Source organism: Lissotriton vulgaris, chromosome 3_1, assembly GCF_964263255.1.
Source record: "Lissotriton vulgaris chromosome 3_1, aLisVul1.2, whole genome shotgun sequence".
Taxonomy (NCBI): Eukaryota; Metazoa; Chordata; class Amphibia; order Caudata; family Salamandridae; genus Lissotriton; species Lissotriton vulgaris.
In genome coordinates, this window is record NC_141689.1 from 517,338,794 (window position 1) to 517,361,809 (window position 23,016).

A 23,016-nucleotide genomic window follows, 5' to 3' on the forward strand; every position below is an offset into this window, starting at 1 on the left:
TGCAGTATGAACAAGGAGTACTGTACATCATGATTTGCTAGGCTAAGAACCTTCAGCAACTTGAGAGAATGGTCATGGGGCCTGGAAAACTGTACCACTGCAGAAGAAACAATACAGAGGCAAGAGGATGCACGAAGAAATATACAAAGATATGGACCCAAGGTGGCAACACTCTAATAATGGGTATGATGGGCATTAGGTGACATGATTTGGATTATAATATTGGGGAGGTCCTCTCGTTGACGCAGTGTGAACATTTTAGTTGCATTTACATAACTGATGTGTTCTATGCCTAAGGTTATATCATTGTAACCTTTAAACTCAATAAAACGATGTTTAAATAAGAAACATTAAGTACCTAAACAGAGTGCAAGTTTGAACTAACTTGTTGAACTCATTAAATAGTGCTAGAAAAAAATGAACACATAAAAAGCAAATGGTACTAAAACAACTGAGGAAAGAAAAGTCAGAGCAAATACTTGTTCATGTTTTAGGAATATGGGCAAGAGTAAGAGTTTGTAAGAGCAGGGTATGCGATACTAATGGCAATGAATGAGAGTACTACTGCTGCTTGGGCATTCTTATCGTGAACTACGACTTGTACTGGGCAAAATCTTTTAATGAACATGGATTTGCAGTGCCTTACAACAGTAAGTGCGACAATTCAGTCATACATTTTTTGATTTGTAATGTATGCTTCTGATGGTATGGTAATTATGGACTTTAGTGACTTACGCCTATTTTCCTAACCTCTAGTGTTCTATACACTGCATATGGTTACAATTTTTCAAACAAACTCCATTCCCTTACTTCAGGAAAAGCATTATTTCCATCATTGCATGCCCCCCTGGCCTAATTTCCCACAAACAGCTTGGAAACAAAATATAAAACTCGTTTTCTACAATGGAAGTAGTACACATGTAATGAATCTATTTCCAAACGTATGTGAATACTCAAAGGTTAAGGGAGCCCAAAAAATATTTGAGACAGTCCTCTCAATGTTCCCTTTAATTTGAATTTTAGTTCTAGAAATAAAGTCTGGTTCACTTAAGTTACAATCTAAAACCTTTTATTTTCAATTGTTTGTGGCAATGGATATGTTATCATATGCATCAAGGAATTAACCACGATACATTTGTACAGGAAAAAGGTTATTGATGGTATATACAGTGACATGTTCCTGCGTGACATAGCTGGTATAATGCACAAAGCATAATATAGACATCCAAGCAAGTTGTATCAGCGCTCCACCCCTCCAAACTACAGCACTTGAATATTTCATTAAAGAGTCCCTGTCACATACCATCCTTGACTTATCTGCATGGTTCAGCAAGCATGTACCTAGTGGTCTCCACACCTTCCCTGGGGCGGGATGTCAGGGGCAGCATGGAAGAGTGCACCTATGACAACTTCTTAACCATGAAAAAGTCTTTGAGCCAATCCTCGAAGTCAGGGGGGTCCTCCACTTCCCCCCTTCATGGACACTTTCTGCTCATTCACCAGCTTAGCTATTGTCACCAACCTCCGATGTGATTTTGCAATGGTGTTTACATATCCAGGAGGTCAACTCCTATCTTCAATTACTAACAAACAGTAAGAGTCGACTGAAGGCCAATGCCACGACAAATGTATAAAATCTGCATCCAGGGTAGAACAGTGTCAGCTGCATGAGTTGTCACACATTCCGAATCGGAGCATATTAGCAGGAGTATAGTATACTCTGTGTGTATATTTAAAGTCTATAAGCCTATGTCTCCTGTTCGGAGAAAAAGGGTTTTGTTTTCTGGACACAGTACACCCAGTGACCTTCCATGATCTGATATCCTAGGTCTTGTTACATCTGTGTTTCCCGAGTCTGTCTCTTATACCAAAGGCCAGGGCTGAAGTGATGAGACGCGGAACAAAAAGCAGAGACGGAAATGGCAAAATAGGTGGGTATTTTGACCCAGGATATCCTGAATTATAAATTTGTCTCAAGCTATGAGGATACCATTGATGAAATTGCTCCCCCCTTGGCACGTAAACTTTTTTGTACAATTCAGTTATAAGAGCTTACCTAGTGAATTGTTTTGTAACCAGTGGCATTGTAATGCTTTTACCGACAATCTTTGTCCATCTTGCAATGCCAGTTCGGAATCTTTTGTTCATCTGCTATTTATTTGTCCTATTTATAAAATTTTGAGGGGAAAGTGGATAATTCCATTGTGCAGATTGGGTGGTCCTGGCAACTACCTTGAGGTGATGAGAATTTTGTTTTCTGACACATGCAGGGTAATAGTATTTGGTTTGGCCAAATATTGCCTCAAGCTTTCCAAATGTATTGTATAAATTACCCTTTCCGTTATTATTATTTTTAATTGTATTTTACGGCAGTCATGTGGTTTTTAAAAATGCTGTTTATATTATTCTTAACTAGTTTTGTCCTGTGCACTTTTTAAGATCCTCGAGATCGAAATAAAGTTATATATATGATATGGTATGTGACCTACACCCATTTCGCTCATCACGGTCTTATACATTAAGGGTATTAATGTAATCGTGCAAGGATAAGACAAGATCAAAGCAAGGAGCTTCCAGGGAGATGAGTCAGCATTGATGTGTACAAGGTCCTTGATGCACAATTCAGTCTCTAGTAAGTTCACATATCTTATACAGTACTTGGCTTACCATCTACTCATTTAGAGTCTCAGGAAGCCTTCATTTTCCTTGGAATAGTTTGAATTCCAATGCATTTCTTAGGACAACCACCATCCATTTTTCCTAATTTACTTGTCCTGTCTTCAAGTTGCGGCTACCTTCTATTGTTTGAAGTGCTGCTTTTCCTTTCCCTTACTGTTGCTCTTTGGCTTGTCCCTTTTAAGGTCTCTCAGATAAGTGGACACTCTTAAGTGGATCATCCCTTCAACCCCCACAGTCCTGCAGAAAGTTTAAAAAATCTCATCAGCGGACTGATATCTCTGGCACTCTAATATCCTTTTGATCTCTGAACCCCTTGATCCTCCTCTCTTCTGATATTAATCTTGTGAAATCCTGTCTTTGTTTTTGGGCCAGTCCATTTTGATCTCTGTGTACCCTGTTTCTTCTTTTGGGAATTTGATCATTTTTTCATTTAGATTTTAATTGGGAAATGTGGTGATTTGATCCCTAGGTCGTCCCTTCCCACAAACTTAGCTGAGAGATTATTGTTGCCAATCTGCTTCTTTCTGAACCTACGAAGTAGCTGCATTCCTTTAGAATATGCACCAAATCACTGCATCGATATGTGTGCCACTAAGAGCAATCTCTGTAGCATAATCAAAATGAACCATAAAATGTCATGTCTGGATCTACTGCACGAGAAGCACCCATGCTCTTCTGGAATCTGTCTAAGCATTCCCTACAATTACCTTTTCAAAGGAATACCAAAACTGACATTGTTAAGGATTAGATCCCATCCACAATGGAAGGTGCATATTCTTTATTTAGTGCGGTCTTACAGTGGGAAAAAGGGAATATTGCTTGAAATTGATGTGCTTTCCTGGAAAATCAGTTTAAATTTTCATTCCACTTAGTGGGCAATGGCCCATTATTTATTTATAAAGTTTTATATAGCGCAAACTTGATCCCGAAGGATATCAGAGCGCTTTCCAATTTGAGGGAAAGGAAGGTAACAGATCCTGATAGTCTGTTGATTAAGAGAAGAGCCCATAGCAAGATTAGACTTCTGAGCTGCAACGATTACCTCAGTATCTCGCCGTTGCAACACATTACTTAAGCTGCTGATAAATACCCATCACTTCTCTTAACATTAACTTTATTATATATGTATTGCAATTCACCATGTATCCCATACACTGCTTTTAATCATATCAAGGGTACCTGTAAATAAAAAGAAAACCTTTAGGTTTACCCTTTAAAATGTTTATGTTACACCTGAACCCCTGCTATTTTCTTTATCAAAAACATCACAACCACTCTCTAGAAAGTTGAGTCGACCAGAGTGGCACTGTCTTACTTTTGTGTGCGAAAGTCACCAATGGCGATGAATGCCAGGATAAGTTGTGGGTGAGGCAACTTCAATTTTGTGTTTGAACGTATCAACTGACCATTTGTAGCTAATTATACCGGAAAAGAATTCGCAACACGAGTACCTTTTTGTGATACATGTATTCTGATAGGAGGATGTTCTTTGGCATTCTTCTCTGTCTCTCTGCTGGCGATTGCACAAAGAAATAAAACACCTTTTGACGTCTAAGATTTAGTTTGTATGGGACAAACTTTGTAGGGTGCCAAGGACCCTCAGTGAACAGTAGCGCTACGGTACCACTTTAAACAGTAGATTTTACTAGCCCCCTAAATAAACTGTGACTTTTGCGGATAACAGGAAACCTGGCAGGCGTGTCACAACCGTTCCAAAATATGGGTGTTTAGAATCAAACAAAGCTGTCACAGAATGTCTAGTTTCTATAGGTGATATGCAGAAGGGCCACCCTGAATCCCTGAAAGAGTCATATACAAGTGTTGGCAGAAGGGCCAACCTGAATCCCTGAAAGAGGCATATACAAGTGTTGGCAGTTTATGTTGACTTCGAATCTATTATGCATTATCCTTCTACAAATCATGAGTAAGAACTTTCATAAAAATAACCAATACACGGGCAATTAACCATAAGTGAAAACTAAATACATCTCAAACATTTTCATCATATATCCTTAACTTGTTAGAATAAAATTCCAAGTTGTCTTTCGGAATTATTTTTAGTGTTAACAGCTCCAAAGCCATGTCATATCTCATGTGCCTATATGCTCAGCACCTTCAATTTGGATACCCATTTGACATAATCTTTCAGCAACTGGTCGATCTGTTTTGCCTGTAGCAACTAACAAGCTCTTTTATACCTTAAATCAAATCAAAGATGGCCAGTGTAAGTGTCAGTGCAACTATACCGAGGGCTACTGGAATTTTGTAATCGTGCTACCGCTGCTTTTTTTGGGGCATAATTAAGGATCTGCCGCATTTGCAACATAATCCATCATCTGCTGATTAATCTGCTGATTTTTGTGCTAGCTCAAATGGTTCAAAAGTTACTAAAATTGGAGCAACATGTTTTGCCGCACAGTGGCAGGTTCTTTCCGAAGGATGACTGGTCACTTTCCTGTTGCTAATTACTATGTTTGGGTTTTAAACTGAGGTACAACCTATGCCCAGACAGTGTTAACAAGTATAAAAAAGTTAAAATAATATAGTAATACATCAGCATATGTTCCATATTAATCCACATAATTTGCCTTTTCTTGCTGCATAATTTTGTCAACCCTGCTACATAATTTGACCTTCTTCTGCCACGATTCCAGTGGCCCTGACAATACCCCACAGTTATTTCATTAGATCCAAGTATCCTCAATGTGCAGCAACTAGTGGAAAGGCAACCACCCTAGGTCCCTTCACACGTAGGAATAATCCCAGAAGTAACTATTAATTCACTGTGAGCAGGGCTTTAAGTGGGCCGGGTCTCACAGGTGTGAGCACCAGCAATTTTTTAAAGGGGGCCTCGAAATGGTTCTCTATCTGGCTCTGTTTTGTGCCCTGGCACAGGAGGTCCTTTTTTTCCGGACTGCAGGACAATGGCTGTGCGCATGCTCACACTCCTCACTAGCAGAGAAGTTACGGCATGACGTCATGCCAGATGAGCATTGTAGGGGAAGATAAATCCTTTAAAGAGAGTAATTTTCTCTCTGTATTTCCCTTCTTTTTCTGAAACTCAGGAGCAGCAACATTTTCGTGGTGTCACCAGGACTTTAAGTGGAAGCCTTTTCAATATATATACAAGCCATAGTTGCTGCTTACTTATCTTATGCAACTAACAACCATTGAGAAAGCCAATAGTCCTGACTTGTTGTAGCTATGATGACGCTTGTTGCATCGCATATCTGGATGCAGTGACATAAACAGAAAAATACAAGTCGGGCAGCACACCGTGCTAAGCACAGATCTTTAGTTTACATGTTTTTAAGCCACACCCTTAATCACATTGGCCACGCCCCTTTGAAAGACCCCCCCACCTCCCAGTTGTTTCATCCCACTTAAAGCCCTGACTGTGAGAACTATTGAGGAACACAGGGAGAGTCTGTCATTAAGTGTCCATAAGCTGTTCTTTTGTTTTCTTTGATTTGGCAAAAAGCTTCTAGCCAACTCGTGTTTGGTAAGGGTTCTCTCCTTCTCTTCTGTGTCAGAGCAGCAGGTATGGTGGCCGAGGTGTGGGGATTTTGACGATACTTGATATCTTGGCCCACACGATGGTCATTTAGTGACTAATTGACGTGGTGTCGAAATTATTTTAACCCTGAATAAGTTTTGGTGCTTATCTTAAGGTGGGGAAAAAGGGAATATTGCTTCAAACTGATGTGCTTTCCTGGATAATCAGTTTATATTTTCATTCAACTAAGTGGGCAATGGCCCTTTGTTGCACTGATAGTCTGTGGATTAAGAGAATGGCCCATTGCAAGATTAGACTTGAGCTGCAACGATTACCTCAGTATCTCGCCGTTGCAATACATTACTTAAGCTGCTTATGAATGCCCATCACTTCTCTTAACATTAACTTTATTATATCTGTATTGCAATTCACCATGTACCTTTTGGTGAAAAGGCTTTACAAAACTCTCGTATGTCTTATCCCTTTCTTGTCTCAGGGAGTCAGCATTCGATACAGCATTTCGCAACACAGTACTGAAAACAATTCTAGTCGTTTTTAGGAAGCACACACAAGCCAACGTTCTAATGTCTTCTAAATTCCACCAGCGTCTTACTGCCACAAGTTCAACCGGAAACCACAATACAGCCACCGCGAGCACTGCTAAGTGGAAACATCCTCTTTCAGCTAAAGCAATGTAGGAAGGAAGAATACGCGATAGATTAGTCAACAGACTGATAGCTACAAAAAAAGTCAAAAAAATAATGTTAATTTAAGTCGAAAACATAGACCTTAAAATATGTTTACTAACGAAATACATCACTCAAATCAATCAATGGACGGACATGGGTCAGGCTATCACAAAAGTATTGCGATGCATGTAACATCATCAGACATAATTAAAGTGTATTCACACATAACATTAGGAGGGAAGATCTGTAAAGACATCAATCGAATCTGATCTGTTCTTAGGTCACCCCTCAGGACAAGCCAAATACATGCCTAGGAGCTTGTATCACGAAGCCAGAGGTACAGTCACCTGGGATGTATCTCGATATGCTGAAAGTTGTACATACGTTGGCAGATCTAAGAACATTCGTAGATTCGGATACTCACTAATGTGCCAAAATGATTGGTGTTTTATACTTTTTTATGTCAAATATTGTCCTTTGCTATAATCAGGATTATAATCCTAAAGAGCCTAACAAATATTGCCTTCAGTTGGTTAAGGTAATTAACCACAGCTAATACAATACTTGCACATGTGCGTATTCTGATTTGGGAGGAAGGGCAAAAACAAGATCCCTACAAGTTATGTTGGAGGTAGACTGACCTACAGGCCACAATCCTCCAAATATGCATGGCCCACTGGTATCAGTGAAAGGTACTTGTCATTCTTTCCTTGTGTAAAGAGGAATGGTTATAACCGTAACTTTTGGGCTGGAGTAGATTAAACCCCCCAAAATGGAGGGATATGTAAACATTTTGGAGTATCATCCTTTAGTGTGACAAGCAGCAAAGCCTACTTCGGATGTCTACTGTGGGGTTTTCCATGGAGGACCCACTCAAAGAGAGCAAAAGCTAGCTTGCAGAGCAATGAGGAGTGGGAGAGCACTTGTTCCCTGATTCAAGTGAGGGACGTGGTATTAAATGAGTGGTTGATAACCACCCTTGATCCTAGCACCGAACGGTAGGCTTGGAGTGACAAGAAAGTTGACTTCAGCGGCAAACAATTATGAGCTGGGACATATCTGACTTATCCCACAAGTTCCGCAGAATCTGCTCCCCAAAGATTCAATTGCGACTGTGAGCTCAGGGGCAAGGTAAGTGAGAAAGTGCATCCCATTTTATGAATGTGAGAGTGCCTCAGTATTCCAAGGTTAGGACTTAGGATAGAAGGAATGGGATATGATTCGACTGCTTGCCTCACACCTGATCCCAGTGCTTCGTCAAATGCCACTGCAGACCATGTATGTGGAGTCTGGAGTTTAATATCACTCTGAAGTAGGAAGGCATTTGCTGGGCAGAAGTCCAAAACTGCTCCTAAGTACTGAATTTTCCTAGAGGAGACCACAGAGGATTTTGGGCAATTTTGTGAGATCCTATGTTTGAAGAGGGTCTCTAAAGGGGAGGGTAGAGCTGAATCTAACCAGTTTCTGGATGCTGATTGAATGAGACAGCCATCAAGGTATGGGTAGCAGTGAACTAGCTGTTGATTTCAAAAGGCAAGCACAGGGACACAATTCGGATTTCTCACAGGGTACCCTGGCATGTTACCTGTGAAGATACAGTGGTACCGGAGGGTTCGTGTGAAGCCAATATGGGTCCTATTGGATTCCCACTGTAAAATACAGGTACATCTATACGTGTGGCTGGAAGATCCACTGATAATATCCAGTCATTCTTCAGTACGGCTACCAGAATATGTGACAGAGTTATTCCCTTGAACTTTTGCAAGGAAGAAAACTCACTGAGATAACAAAGATCTAGGATGGGCCAGAACCTCTTTGTCAGAACAAGCACATAAAGGCAATAGTATGCTTGCCCTATGTCTTAGAGTTGTACTCACTTATTTATTTATTTGCTTGCTTTTATAGCGCTGTGAATAAACTCCCGTAGGAGTATCTCCGCGCTGATGACAACCGGTAATGAAACTCATATAGGAAGCAATGAAGTTAAAAGTGCTATGAACTCCTATAACCAAAAAGGTGCTAGTTAGAATGCACTAAACAAAAAAGTTTTCAGGTATTTACTGAATTGAAGATGGTTATGGCATTGCCTCAATGAGAGCGGGAGAGAGTTCCAGAGGTTGGGACCTACTACAGACAAAGCCCTGCCACCTAGCCTAGATTTAGTTATTTTAGGAACACTCAGTAACAACTGGTCACTGGATCTAAGGGCACAGGTTGGGACATAAGGAACAAATTTGCTGGCCAAATACTCTGGTCCCAATTGATTGAGGCCCTTATGAAGGATGCAGCAGGTCTTGAACTTCACTCGTTGGCGTATTGGTAACCAGTGAAGTTTGTGAAGTAACGGTTTGGAGGGGGATCTGGGGGGTGCGTTAAGCACCAACCTAGCTGCCGTATTTGGCACCACCTGCAGACGATCTAAAACCTCCTCATTTGCACCTGCCAGAAGACCGTTACAATAATCAAGGTGGCTGATAACTAAAGCCTGAACTAAGGTTTTCCTATGGGAGTCAGGGAGGAAAGGAAAAATTCTACGGAGGAGACCAATCACATGGAAGCAGGTTCCCACAGTAGTATTGACATTTTGCTTCATGGTCAGCTCCGGCTCCAATCTAACTCCTAAGTTCTTGATTATTGTTTTGGGCTCAGGAACTGGGCCCAAATCAGAAGGCCACCAATCAAGGGACCATTGAGCCCTGGCTTCCCCGAAGAGCATCACCGCTGTCTTTCCAACATTACATTAAAGAAAGTTGGAAGACCTCCATCTTGCAACTGCCTTCATCCCATCGGAAAAGGATTGTATAATTTCCGGAGTAAGTTGTTTAAAGGGGAAGAGCAGATGCGTATCATCAGTGTAGGACACTGGGCAGAATCCAAAAGCTCTAGTAACATCTGCCAAGGGAGCCACATAGGTATTAAATAAGGTCGGGCTCAAACAAGAACCCTGCGGGACCCCCTTGGTAATGTTAACCTCTTCCGACCTAAATTCACCCATGGTGATAGATTGGGTGCGGTTGGAGAGGAAGCTTTTGATCCAGTCCAGTGCTCTACCGCCGATTCCACTCACAGACAGTCGTTCGATCAAGATGGTATGGGAGATCGTATCGAACGCTGCCGACAAGTCTAGCAGCACCAGGACAACTGAGTAGCCCTTGTCCTGGTACAGCCGTAGATCGTCTGTTATCGACAGCAAGGCTGTTTCAGTACTGAATTGTGGCCTAAAACCTGACTGTGATGGATCGAGGCTACCAGATTGTTCTAGGTAGGTAGATAGATGCTTATTGGTGTGATTTTCGATGATTTTCCCTAGAAATGGCAAAAGGGAGATAGGCCTCAGGTTAGACATGTTGGTCCAAGGAATAGATGTATTCTTCCTAATGGGTCTAACTAGGGCTTTTTTCCAGCACTGTGGGACGACTCCAGATGTGAGTGATAGATTCATCAGTCTCTGAACATCAGGGCCTAGTGTACTCCCTAGAGGACCCATAAGTCTGGCTGGAAGCAGGTCCGCTGGGCTGCCACTTTTAATTACTGTTAAGGAGAGGAGCCCCTCTCTCTCTCCTGTAAAGAGTCCCAAGATGCTGACCTAGGTAGAGGAGGCTCTGGCAGCTTTAGACTCTCAACACCCTTTATCACCACTGAGAGGATTCATATGTATCTGACAAAGTGGGCCCAGATGTGATGGTGGGGAAAACCCTTAACTCACTAGCATGGAGTTGGCCTTCTGTGGAGATGCCAAGCTTCACAAATACATCACTAGGCCTTTGGGACTGAGCTGAGGCTACACACGAGTGCCCACATTCTCCCTCATGTACACGATTCTCGTCACTGCACCTGATAACAGAGAGCCAAGTCACTGTCAATCTGGGGAAACAGCACCTTCGCCACCACCGAGCACCTCCACTTCCAGATTCACACCGACCCAAAGACGACCCTCAGAGGCACCCTCATCTGCAGACCCCCGGGACCACGCACACAATTCAGCGAAGACATCACAGACTTCATCAGCCCACACGCCCTCCCCTCGGCCGACTACATCCTCCTAGGGGACCTCAACTTCCACCTGGAGAACAACAAGGACCGCAACACCGTCGCCCTGCTGGACAATCTCGCCAACCTTGGACTCAAGCAACTGGTCAACTCCCCCACCCACTACGCCGGCCACACGCTTGATCCCGTCTTCTCATCCAGCAAGCACATCACCTTCAGCCACTCCACCGGACTCCACTGGACCGACCTCAGCTGCGTCCACTTCAGCTTCAGAAAAACCACAACCCACCACCACCCGCAACAGGTTCCTCACAGGAGCTGGAGCAAGATCACCGCCGACCAGCTCACCACCTCCCTCAGCCAGAACCCACCTGCCAGCACAACGGACCCCAACGAAGCAGCCCGCAACTTCACGCAGTGGCTGACCGCCTGCGCTGACGACCTCGCACCACTAAAGAACCCTCCCAGCAGACACAGAAGCAAGAAGCCCCCCTGGTTCACCGACGAACTCAAGGACTCCAAGAAGACCTGCCGCACCCTCGAGAAAGCCTGGCTCCTCGACCAGACCACTGACAACATGACCGCCCTCAAACACGCCACCCGCAAGCACCACCAGCTCATCCGCACCACCAAGAAGAAATCACTGAAGGAGCGACTGGACAACAACGCCCACGACAGCGAGGAACTCTTCAGCATCGTCAAGGAGTTTTCCAACCCCATCACCGGCAACAACAACATCACTCCTTCACAAGATCTCTGCGACTCCCTCGCCTCGTTCTTCCACCGCAAGATTGCCGACATCCACAACAGTTTCGGCGCACCATCCACGCACCCAACCATCGAACCAACGCACCCCACTACCACCCTCTGCACCTGGACCACGGTGACCACCGAAGACACAGCCCGCACGATGAACACCATCCACTGGGATCTCCAACCGACCCCTGCCCCCACCACGTCTTCAACAAGGCCGACTCCACCATCGCACCCCAACTCCGGGACGTCATCAACACCTCCTTCAACACCGCCACCTTCCCGGAGAGCTGGAAGCATGCCAAGCTCAGCGCACCACTGCAGAAACCAACAGCGGACCCCACCGACCTCAAAAACTTCCACCCCATCTCGCTCCTCCCTTTTCCTGCCAAAGTCATCGAGAAGATCGTCAACAGACAGCGTGCCGCCTTCCTCGAGACGAACGGATCCCTCGACCTCTCGCAGTCCGGTTACAGAGCCAACCACAGCACCGAGACCTCCCTCATCGCAGCCACCGACGACATCTGAGCCCTGCTCGCCAACGGGGAAACAGCGGCACTCATCCTCCAGGACCTTTCTGCAGCGTTCGACACTGTCTGCCACCGCACCCTAGTCCAACGCCTCAGCAACACCGGCATCCAAGAGAAGGCACTGGATTGGAAAATCTCGTTCCTCGCCGGAAGAACACAGAGTCTGCCTCCCCCCGTTTCGATCCGAGGCCACCGAAGTCATCTGCGGCTTCCCGCAAGGATCATCACTCAGCCCCACCCTCTTCAACGTCTACATGAGACCTCTTGCTGCCATCGCACGCCAACACAACCTCAACATCATCTCCTACGCCGAGGACACCCAGCTGATCCTCTCCCTCACCAGAGACCCCGACACCTCCAGAACCAGCCTACACGAAGGGATGAAAGATGTCGCCGAGTGGATGAAGAACAGCCGCCTGAAACTGAGCTCAGACAAGACGGAAGTCCTCATCCTCGGACCATCACCCTCCGCCTGGGACGACTCCTGTTGGCCCCCAGCCCTGGGCACCGCTCCCAAGCCAACAGACCACGCACAGAACCTGGGCTTCATCCTGGACTCCTCCCTCTCGATGACCAGACAAGTCAACGCCGTCTCCTCATCATGCTTTCACACCCTTCGCATGCTTCGCAAGATCTTCCGATGGATCCCGACCGAAACCAGGAAGACGGTCACCCAGGCCCTCGTCACCAGCCGACTGGACTACGGCAACGCCCTCTACGCCGGAACCACCGCCAAGATACAGAAAAGACTCCAACGCATCCAGAACGCCTCCGGCCGACTCATCCTGGACATCCCCCGACGCAGCCACATCTCCGGCCACCTGAGGGACCTGCACTGGCTCCCCATCAACAAGAGGATCACGTTCAGGCTCCTCACCCACGCACACAAGTCTCTCCACGACCTGGGCCCCAAGTACCTCAACGACCGCCTGACCTTCTACACGCCCACCCGCCAGCTACGGTCTACTAGCCTCGCCCTCGCCGCCGTACCACGCATGTGAAGAGCCACCGCCGGAGGCAAATCCTTCTCCTACCTGGCGACCAAGACATGGAACTCCCTCCCCATCCACCTTCGGCTGACCCAGGACCACCTCGCCTTCAGGAGACAACTCAAGACCTGGCTGTTCGAGCAGTAGCGGAACCATTCCCCCAAGCACCTTGAGACCCTTCTGGGTGAGTAGTGCGCTATACAAGTGTTATGATTGATTGATTGATTGCAGTGGGTTGGTAGGGCCTGATAGTTGGACTACAAAAAATATAATGGCTAGGTTTATGAATTTTAAGGATAGGTCATGACCTTTCAGTATAGGAGGGTGGGGGGGCCAGACAGTCGTTCAACTACGCATGGCCTCTGGCGGTAAGGTCATGATTGGTGAGTAGTTGGGCAACCCCATTCTTGAATGGGGTTGCCCAAACGGAGGGACAAGTGGTCTTTCCTAGAACTCCAGGGGCAGTTACAGCCTGTTGGCTACATGGGTGCGGGGGAGGGGAGAGTCACGCTTTTTCTAGGCTGGTTGGCCACCCGCACGTGCACAATGACGCCAGTAAACGGCGCAGAGATGCAAGGGCCCCCTTTAATGGAGTTAATAGGGCGTACGGGGTAACCGGGGGGGGGTGGAAGTACCCTCACGGTAAGCGGGCCCTCTGCGCATGCACACTCTGACAGAAGAGCGTGGTTAATCGGGTGTACGGGGGTAACCGGGAGGAGAAGTACCCTCAAGGTAAACGGGCCCTCTGCGCATGCGCACTCCTTCAGGAGGGCGAGGTTTAGTGATAAGGATCTGACACCAGTTATTGGCCTTGCCGTAGGCCCAAATAGGATACGCAGAAAATAAATGTTGTATAATGTGATTGATATGTTAGTTTCAGATAGGAAATACCTTGTAATAGAAGTATGTTAAGGTTAGCCATCTGATATCTGTATATATCAATTGTAACATTTTCTGCGTAATTGTGTAAATATTGTTTATTTCAATTTTTTTATTTATTTGTATGTTTTAATAAATACGGCCGGGGGTTGTAAGACCCCCCGCCCTCCAAAGAAATCCCTCCCATGTCCGTGTTAATAATGTTTGTTAACGGAAAGGGAGGGGGTCCTCCGGCAGTCCCTGGCCATAAGGAAAGGCGGGCCGACATCGCCCTGCCGCAGGTATGGCGGGGCACACCGGCCCCCACCCGCTACCCGCTGTAGCTGTTGGGGCACGCCCCCATCGCGTCACCATGATGTGGCGGGCGCGCCCCAACCTAGATTGGATCCCGGAGTGACCCGGAAGTGATTGAATCACTTCCGGGTTGCTATGGAACAAAGGCCAGGCTGGTTAGAACCGGCCTGGCCGAAGAAGGGTTAAAAGGCCGTGGAGCGCGGGAGTCTGCCCCTTTGACTCCGTGCGCCACGGCCTGCCCCTACAGCCTCTAGGAGGCTGCAATTTCTTTTCCCCACCCACCATCCCCTGAAGCAGATGATTGGTATTGTGTGTTATGAAGGTTTTCGCAGTTTTGCTACTAATGTTTATAGATGACAAGAGTGTCTGACTAATACGTTTCTGTTCCTTAGAACTTTATCCCGTTTACAGGTCATCAATCATCGTATTTATTTCTATTCCTTGGTCAGGCGGTAAGGTCCTGATTGATGAGCAGTTAATTTAAGGTCTTTAGGCGTGGGCGCCATTCTTGAATGGGGTCGCCCAAACGGAGGGACAAGTGGTCTCTCCTAGAACTCCAGGGGCAGTTACAGCCTGTTGGCTACATGGGTGCGGGGGAGGGGAGAGTCAAGCTTTCTCTAGGCTGGTTGGCCACCCCACACGTGCACAATGATGCCAGTAAACTGCACAGAGATGCAAGGGCCCCCTTTAATGGAGTTAATAGGGTGTATGGGGGTAACCGGGGGCGGAAGTACCCTCACGGTAAGCAGGCCCTCTGCGCATGCGCACTTCGACAGAAGGGCGTGGTTAATCTGGCGTACGGGGGTAACCGGGAGGAGAAGTACCCTCACGGTAAATGGACCACTGCGCATTCGCACTCCTTCAGGAGGGCGTGGTTTACTGATAAGGATCTGACACTAGTTATTGACCTTGCCGTAGGCCCAAATAGGATACGCAGAAAAGAAATGTTGTATAATGTGATTGATATGTTAGTTTCGGATAGGAAATACCTTGTACTAGAAATATGTTAAGGTTAGCCATCTGATATCTGTATATATCAATTGTAACGTTTTCTGTGTAATTATGTAAATAATGTTTATTTCAATTTTTATGTCCTGGTTAATAATGTTTGTTAACGGAAGGGGGAGGGTCCTCCGGCAGTCCCTGGCCATAACATCCTGGCTCAGTGGCAAGGACTGCGCAGGCATGAAACACATTTTGACCCATTTGAAACTTCCGGAGCAGTCTTTTTCTCTGACAGAGACTTCTGACGAAGCCGTGATCAAAAAGACAGTGGGTGCATTGGGAAACAGGTGGCAGGCGCGTGTCTGTGTCTGTGCTGTATTGTGGTCGGTGGGAGACTAGGAGTACTTTACGTATCAGGGCCAAAAATCATGTGATTTACACCACCACTCGCCGTTCCACTTTCCAAAGGCAGAAACGTGTGGGTAAGATTCTGCACGGTGCATGACTTTCGGGGTACATTCACAGTAGGGGCCGTCCTAAACTTCAATGTAGTGCTTCCTGCTGCGCCGCAGTCTTGTCACCTTGTAGGTGACTGGTTAACAGGTGTGCATAGTACCACGTCACAGTTTTAGGACTGCCATGTCAAAGCACCACTTTCTGTGGTGTCACAGTGCCGTTTGCTATGATGTTGCAGTGTCCCTTCTGACATGGCACAGCACCCTGTGACGTGAAGTTGCAGGGCCCCTTATAAGATGTCCCAGTGCTCGTTGCATTATGCTCGGTTGCCCTTTAATGTGATGTCACAGGGCACTTTGATGTGAGGACACAATGCTAAATGCGGCAATATCACACCGCCTCATGTGATGTCATAGCATTCTTTGCTCTGATTACACAGTTCCTCTTAATGTGATGTCAAAGTTCCCCTTGAGGTGATGTCACAGTGCCCCTTAGCCATGATGTCAGAAAGCCCATCTGTGATGTCACAGGGCTCCTTGATGTGAGCACACAATGCCATATGCTGCGATATCACACCTTCTCCTGTGATGTCATATTTTGTGTTACTCGGATGACACAGTCTCCTTGATGTGATGTCACAGTGCCCGTTGAGGTGATGTCACAAAGCCCCTTGATGTTATGTCACAGAGCCCATTTACAGTGATGTCAAAAGTGCTCTCTGTGAAGTCACGGTAATGGTTGCTGTGAGATCACAGCACCTCTTGCAGTGATGACACAGTAGGGCTTTATATGATGTTATAGTGAACCTGTCTCTGATGGCTTAGTGCCCCTTACTATGATGTCACTGTGTGCGTTGCTATGGTGTCAGTGCTCCTTCCTGTGATGTGACGGCGTTCGCTCCTCTGATGCAAGTCATCGCAGGATTTATGTCACAATGACCCTTGTTGTATTGCCACAGTGCTGGTCGTTGTGATGTCACATTGCCCCTAGTTATGAAGTCATAGTGCTGGTTGCCTTGACAGCACTAACCCCCCATTGCTAGTTGCTTGGGTGTCACAGTGCCCAGTAATGGGATGTTGCCCCTCTTGGACTGATGATAATTGTGAGATGACAGTGCTCGCTGGTGTGCTGTCAGTGCCGGGTGCTGTGATGTGGCACCTCTTGGGGTGATATCTGTATGTCACTTGCTGCTGTGAAGTTACATTGCCCGTAACGGTGATGCTGCTGTTATTTATATTAAAACACGCATTTCTCTTTCCTTAGTCTGGGAAGGGCACAGCCATATCTACAAGAAGATATTACCATCATTTGCTGGACTTCTTCACGTCTCTGTCAATGTGTCGGAAAGAAGAGAGGAAGAGAGATAAGCAGGAAGTGGGATAAGGGAGGGGGAGGCAAATGGTGAGCACTTTCGCGGCCGCTTTGATGTGATAAGCAGGCAGACAAATGGTGAGCGCGCCCGGCGCACATGCACTGTACCAGATCTGCACTTTGGGAGCACTTTTGAAAGCCCCTACTCAATACTCGCTAACGCGATGGCCTAGGCGAGACCTAGAAAAAGTATTGCTGCCTCAATCTCTGTGTGTGGTGGGTGCCTCGTGTATTTCCCACAGTGCCTGTGTGAACCTAGGTATCGTTTGTGTTTGCAATATCGGATATGTGTTTTCTTCTTGTTGGATAGGTGGCTATGCTTAAAGAGACCTGTAGTATGAGTAGAATGTATTATTCATTTGGTGTTTGTATTCATCATGCCCCCTGTTGTGGTGCTCGAGCCATGCTAGCAGTCGCCCGAGCCTGTCCCTCTCCCTGTGAAGTAATTGTCTGAACCGTGTGTTATGTAGCCACTCTTTATCTGTCATTTTACGTAGGATTCCCCCACCCCCACTCCCCTCCCCTTGGTAATTCCTGCTCTTCCTATTCATCTCAGGCCCCGGGATCAGGCTCATTTGCAGTGCTCTGAGCCTCTGATTAAGAGTATAAATATCCGGATCTAGTGCCGGTCTTGTAGAGGTAACCAGAGATATCACCAAACATCTCATAATCACCTGCTTCATTGCTGCCCATTCAGTGCCCCCATCTGTGGCAGTGTTATTATTTTGTCTAAAATAATGAGTTACATGGGGCATGTGTCGCTTCTCGCAAGACTGCCACTGGCAATCACCATGTGGGGATCTGGGCCCGGTAGTACCGACATTGATATGTAAAGGTCAGTGGAGAATGATCTGAAAGAACCATGGTAGTGTAGAGCATATTTACAATTTTGTGGGAGTCCTCTTTGGTGGCTAAAATCTAATCAAATCGGGAGTATGCGTGTATTGCCCCCATGTAATGCAAGTATACCTGGTCCAAGGGCTGCTGCGGTACCACACTTCTACCAAATCTAAAGCCACAGAAAATTATCTGAATCATAGATATTAGGGGCATGGAGACCTACCAGCACGGTGTCACTATCATTGAGCTTACCATGCAGTACAACATATCTCCCCCTGGTGTCATGCTCCATGGAAATGATCTGAAATGGTGTGAGTGGTGAAAATTGGATCCCAACACCCTGGCATGCTCACTGTATTGAGCATGGTAGAACATCCCCTTCCATTTACATCTCACTTTTTTCACCTGCTCCGCCAGTAACTATGTCTCCTGGAGGCAGGCTACCTGTATCCCTGTCCCATCCTGGCTCGTTTCACATAGTTATTTAGATCTCGGACATTCAAGGTGATCCCTTTAAGATGGTCTCCCATATCCGACACCCAGTCTGATTCACTTCCCACATGTAATACAACAACAATCTTTGTCCCACGTGTCATGCTGCAGTTTTCTTGAAGCATGCATACTAAAACACTGAAAAAACCATATGTGCTCAGGCCATTTAGCATGCAACCGTGTCATCTGAGGCACTGGAAGCAAGATTTAGTAAGAAATATCAAACAGTTAACCTGTCAAATTCCTCCCATCATCGATAACAGTGTCATACAATGCCAATGGTAGTTGTAGGCTGATCCAACTCCTAGTTTACGCCCCACTGGTGGAGCCCTCTCTAGGGTGGATTCACAAAGGGTGTCCTTAGCAGGACCTGGGCACCAGGCCTCAAAGCAGTCAGCTGGGTGAGCCCTCTCGGCCCAAGGACCGATCAGAGGGCACAATAGAGTCAGTAGGTCGCATCAAATCCGGTGTATCGTCCACAGGTCCTGCTTCTGGTGATTTTGGAGAGGTGTTGGCCGACTTTTGACACATTCTCCCCCAGGGCTTGTCCATTGTGTTTAATCAGTACCATGCTTTGAGCCGGATCCATGAAAAAGTAGGAGTTGTTACTTGCCCGGGAAGAACGTCATGTACTTCAGCTGTTAATCATGGTAACATTGCTTCACAACCTCAAAAGGTCACCTCATCTTTTGGACCTGGAGCCTTGGGTAATAACATTACCTCAGGCGGTGTGCCTCCTGAAGAATTGTGGCTCAATGGACAAACAGTTCGAACATCCTCTTGGCCTCAATACTTTTGTGATCCATTCCTTCAGGTAGAGATTCAGGAATTCCTTCCACATGCTCTTCGAGAAACCCAGCAAGCGAACTTTGATGCGGCGGGATCTACCTTCCACCCTGGACTCCAAGAACTTTGTGCTCGGACTCAGATTGTCTACGGAAGTCCGGCCTCCTTAATCCCAAGTCCTCAGCCTCTGCGCCCACCCCTTGTTTTAGAGCCGACCTTGTATCTTTTATAGCCTTAAGCATGTCTGTCAAAGTGGATGGCGCCTGGGCCTGCTCCCCAGCAGGTGGATCCGCACCACGGAGGCAAACGACATGCCGTATTTGTCCATTGTTGCCCTACCAGTCTTGGGGCCTTGTTTGCTGTCATTTCCCATGTTATGGTTCCACAATGGTAGCAGCCAGACCAGTGCAGCAGAGGACAGCCGCTTCTGACCTTGGGGGCGCCCAGATCGAATCCGGCCGACAGATGTCTGCACAGGCTGGCCCCTTTAAAAGTCAGCAACACTCATAGCTCCATCCCCATGTTGCGATCTCACAATGGAAGCACACATGTCCCATATGGCAGAGGACTTCCCCCCCCCTCCACCCCCAGCAGCCTGCAACACTCACAGCTCTGATCATAGTGCTTGGGGAGTCTCTGAAAATCTTTGCGCAGACCCAGCAATTCCCCTGGTCTGAGTCAGTGCCACGTTCAGGATACTCTCAGCATCAGTATGGGCTAGATTTATTACACTCCCCCAGGGGTGCTACAGTCTCCCATTGTCTCTCACAGGACAGCACTTGCGTTTCTTTGGAGCCGCCATAGTGCCGATATCCGCAACCCCACTGCTTAGTTGTAATTAGTCATGCTGCACAAATAATCAGTCCACACAAATTTTGTGGGAAAACAGTTTGCTGCAGTTTTATTTCATACAAGGAGTATGCCAATGTGGTGTGTTTGCTTACAGGCGATCTAAGGGCAGGCAGTGGTGATTAACCTAAGCTGCCCTGGCCGCCTCATGAGCCAAACTGCACCGTGGCCAACACAATCGGTGCTACCAATTATCTGGGGATTATCCCCCTTAAATACCATGGGCTACCAGTCCATAATTCTACTCAGGCCTTTTTGGGGGCAGAGCGTTGCGTGGCATGGCAAGCCCCCGGTTGCTAATGCTTACAACCGCCAGAAGGAATAGCGGGGCGCCAAAGTTTTTCATCCAGGGTCCTGCTTTAAAGACTCCTGGGATTTTGGCATAAGTCACCCCTATTGTGCTCCTAAAAGGGTGCACCTATGTACCAATCAGCCTCCGGATTGTCCTGTTACTCCGCCTGCAACACAAAAGTATACATTAATATGTTCAACTCCTTTGCCAGCCATCCGCCGGCACGCAGGGATATCGGTGGGAGGGTGACCGCGTGTCCAGCAGGGAACAAAGAGGATGGCCAGTGGGTGGGGGCAGGTATTAGTACTTGTCCCCAGCCCACTGCGCACCGTATATGGTGCAGCAGAGGCGCTGGGCATAGGAGGGACTTCCAAAGGAGGGGGTCCCAGCGACAGGGCGCGTGGATGTGCCTAATGCAGCACTAAGGGGGCCACCCCCTTACAGGGCCCATTGGCCGTGGGCCGCAGGCAACAGCATTCTCCAGGCAGCTCCAAAACACAGCCCTCAGGTCACTGTCAGTGCCCTTCTCTAGTCCGTGACAGCAGTCAGGCCAGGGCCCTCCCTCTCTGCGTGTTTACCTCTACTAGGAGCCCCCGCTCCCCATGCAGTTCCTTCAGCTTCGCGCTGCCCGGTTGTGACCTCTGCCAGCTTCTCCAGTGCCGCCCACACCCCCACCAAGCAACGTATAGGATGCAAGACATCCCGGGCTTCAGTTTTTAAATGTGCCCATTTTGACTGCGGACCTCCGCTCTCCAGTCCGCTGAGGTCAACGACCATCCAATCTCGGCTTACACAGCCAATCAGGGCGAAACAGTGTATTCCCAACGATCTTGGATCCTCCACAGTTCGAGGATTATTAATCAGGGACACCCGATGTTTCTGCTTGCCGGAAAATTGAAACGGATTTTAAGGGCCTAAGGCCGGTAGCTCAAAGAGACTCGTCTTTGCCGCATAGTTCCTGCCCACCTCCAGCTTTGGTATACATATATTAATTCAGCCAAAAAAAACTTCTAATTTAATATGCTGGGCTGCACACAGGGGAGCTACTCACAGGTAGCTGGAGAGCTACTAGTAGCTAACGAAATACTAGTTGGAAAAGCCTGGTTTAATACAATCTAAATCCACAGTGAGCGTAAGGCCCAATATACATTGTACCAAGGGACTTCATTTTCCACTATCCAAATGTAATGAGATGCCATTTAATACTCTGACTAAATGAAGAAATAGCAATAAAAGTTCAGGATAAAAATATGCTTGTTTTGGTTAATGTATTATACAAACGTACATTACATGTAGCAAAGACTTCCAAATAAATACAAAATGTGACTTCTCGTAAATTAATACTGACATACATCTAATTGTGTGCATAATCTAGGAATAAACAGATTAACCCATTTAGATATTTGAAGCCGCAATCATAACGTTTAAGATGGAATTTAAGGAGGACTTCGGCTCTTTTGCATTATCATAGTTGTATTTTCTTTATTTTAAATGCATTTCTGTTCATTCATATCTAAAGGTCATTATGTTGACCCAGAAGAAGACGTCTATGCGGTCAACACTTTTCTTAGATGTAAAGATTTCAGATATGTTTGGAAACGGTAAAGTACAATATTTTCTAACAGAGCACTACGATAATGTATTTTTACAGATCGAAATTAAAATCTTAGGATAAACAACCTTAACGTCACCTGGAATGACATGAACCCAACCCTTAACAGAGATCAGCTGCTGGTGACTGTGTTTCATGTGATGTACATTGTGAACGGCAATGGACTGCAAAAGGGTGAAAGGGCTCACTCGATGAAATAAATTACGCTTTCCGAACATTCAATCATCAACGCCTGAATAATGGGCCATCACGCATATTATAATATTTCTGCGCGACCTATTAACAAAAATAAGCGGACACTGAAAAGCATTATCAAAGTTTAAAATAACACCTCGGCTTCTGAAGAAAAAGCTGGCCATGAATCAACGAACGTCTGCATACACACCACAGCTATAGTATGCTTACACTTAAGGCGGAATGCCTCAAGAAAAAAGATGCAAAACCCGTATGCGTTATTTGACTGGGCATGGAGAATGTTTGGATTGTACTGCGTGAAACAGTTTAGGAGGAATGTCAACACATGTAGGCCCTCTAAGAGCGTCTTCGCTTCCGGCTCCATCTGCCTTATGCATTTTTTACTTTCACAAGATTTTGGATGAAGAAAACAGCAGTTATCCCGGTGTGAAAGTCCAGGGAAAATGAGTAATAACCGAAATAATCTGACAAGGAATTACAGATTCCTCTGATAATATCTCATTTCTTAGGGGACCCTCGAGGTCCAACTCCAATGGGCCAGATGTTTCGCACTCCCTTGGTTACCAGTACCGGTAACTGCACGGATGGGAAAATCCAGACCATTTTCTGGGACACTCGTAATGATGGCCTTAGAATTCGTCTACAACTAACTTGTGTTTTATTTTCGTCTACTTAAACATTTCTAACACTGTGTGGCTAGATTAATATAAACTTTACTTCCTCCAAATGCCTTTTTTAACCAGATTTTTCCAAAGTGCCAGTCTTACTTTAAAAAAAAGTATCTCTATGGTCCTCAATTCATGTATGTACTCAAAAGAGGTTCCCATACCCCACCCCCAATTCAAGAGTGTCCCTAAACTCCCCCCTTCCTGGAGTTTC

The 23,016-nt window shown here is 46.3% G+C and overlaps 1 protein-coding gene across 3 annotated transcripts in view; it reads right to left on the bottom strand.

Moving 5' to 3' along the window:
- Positions 1-23,016, bottom strand: part of POLK (DNA polymerase kappa) — an 869,741-nt gene that overhangs the window by 379,321 nt on the left and 467,404 nt on the right. The gene's annotated exons all lie outside the window — the stretch shown is intronic.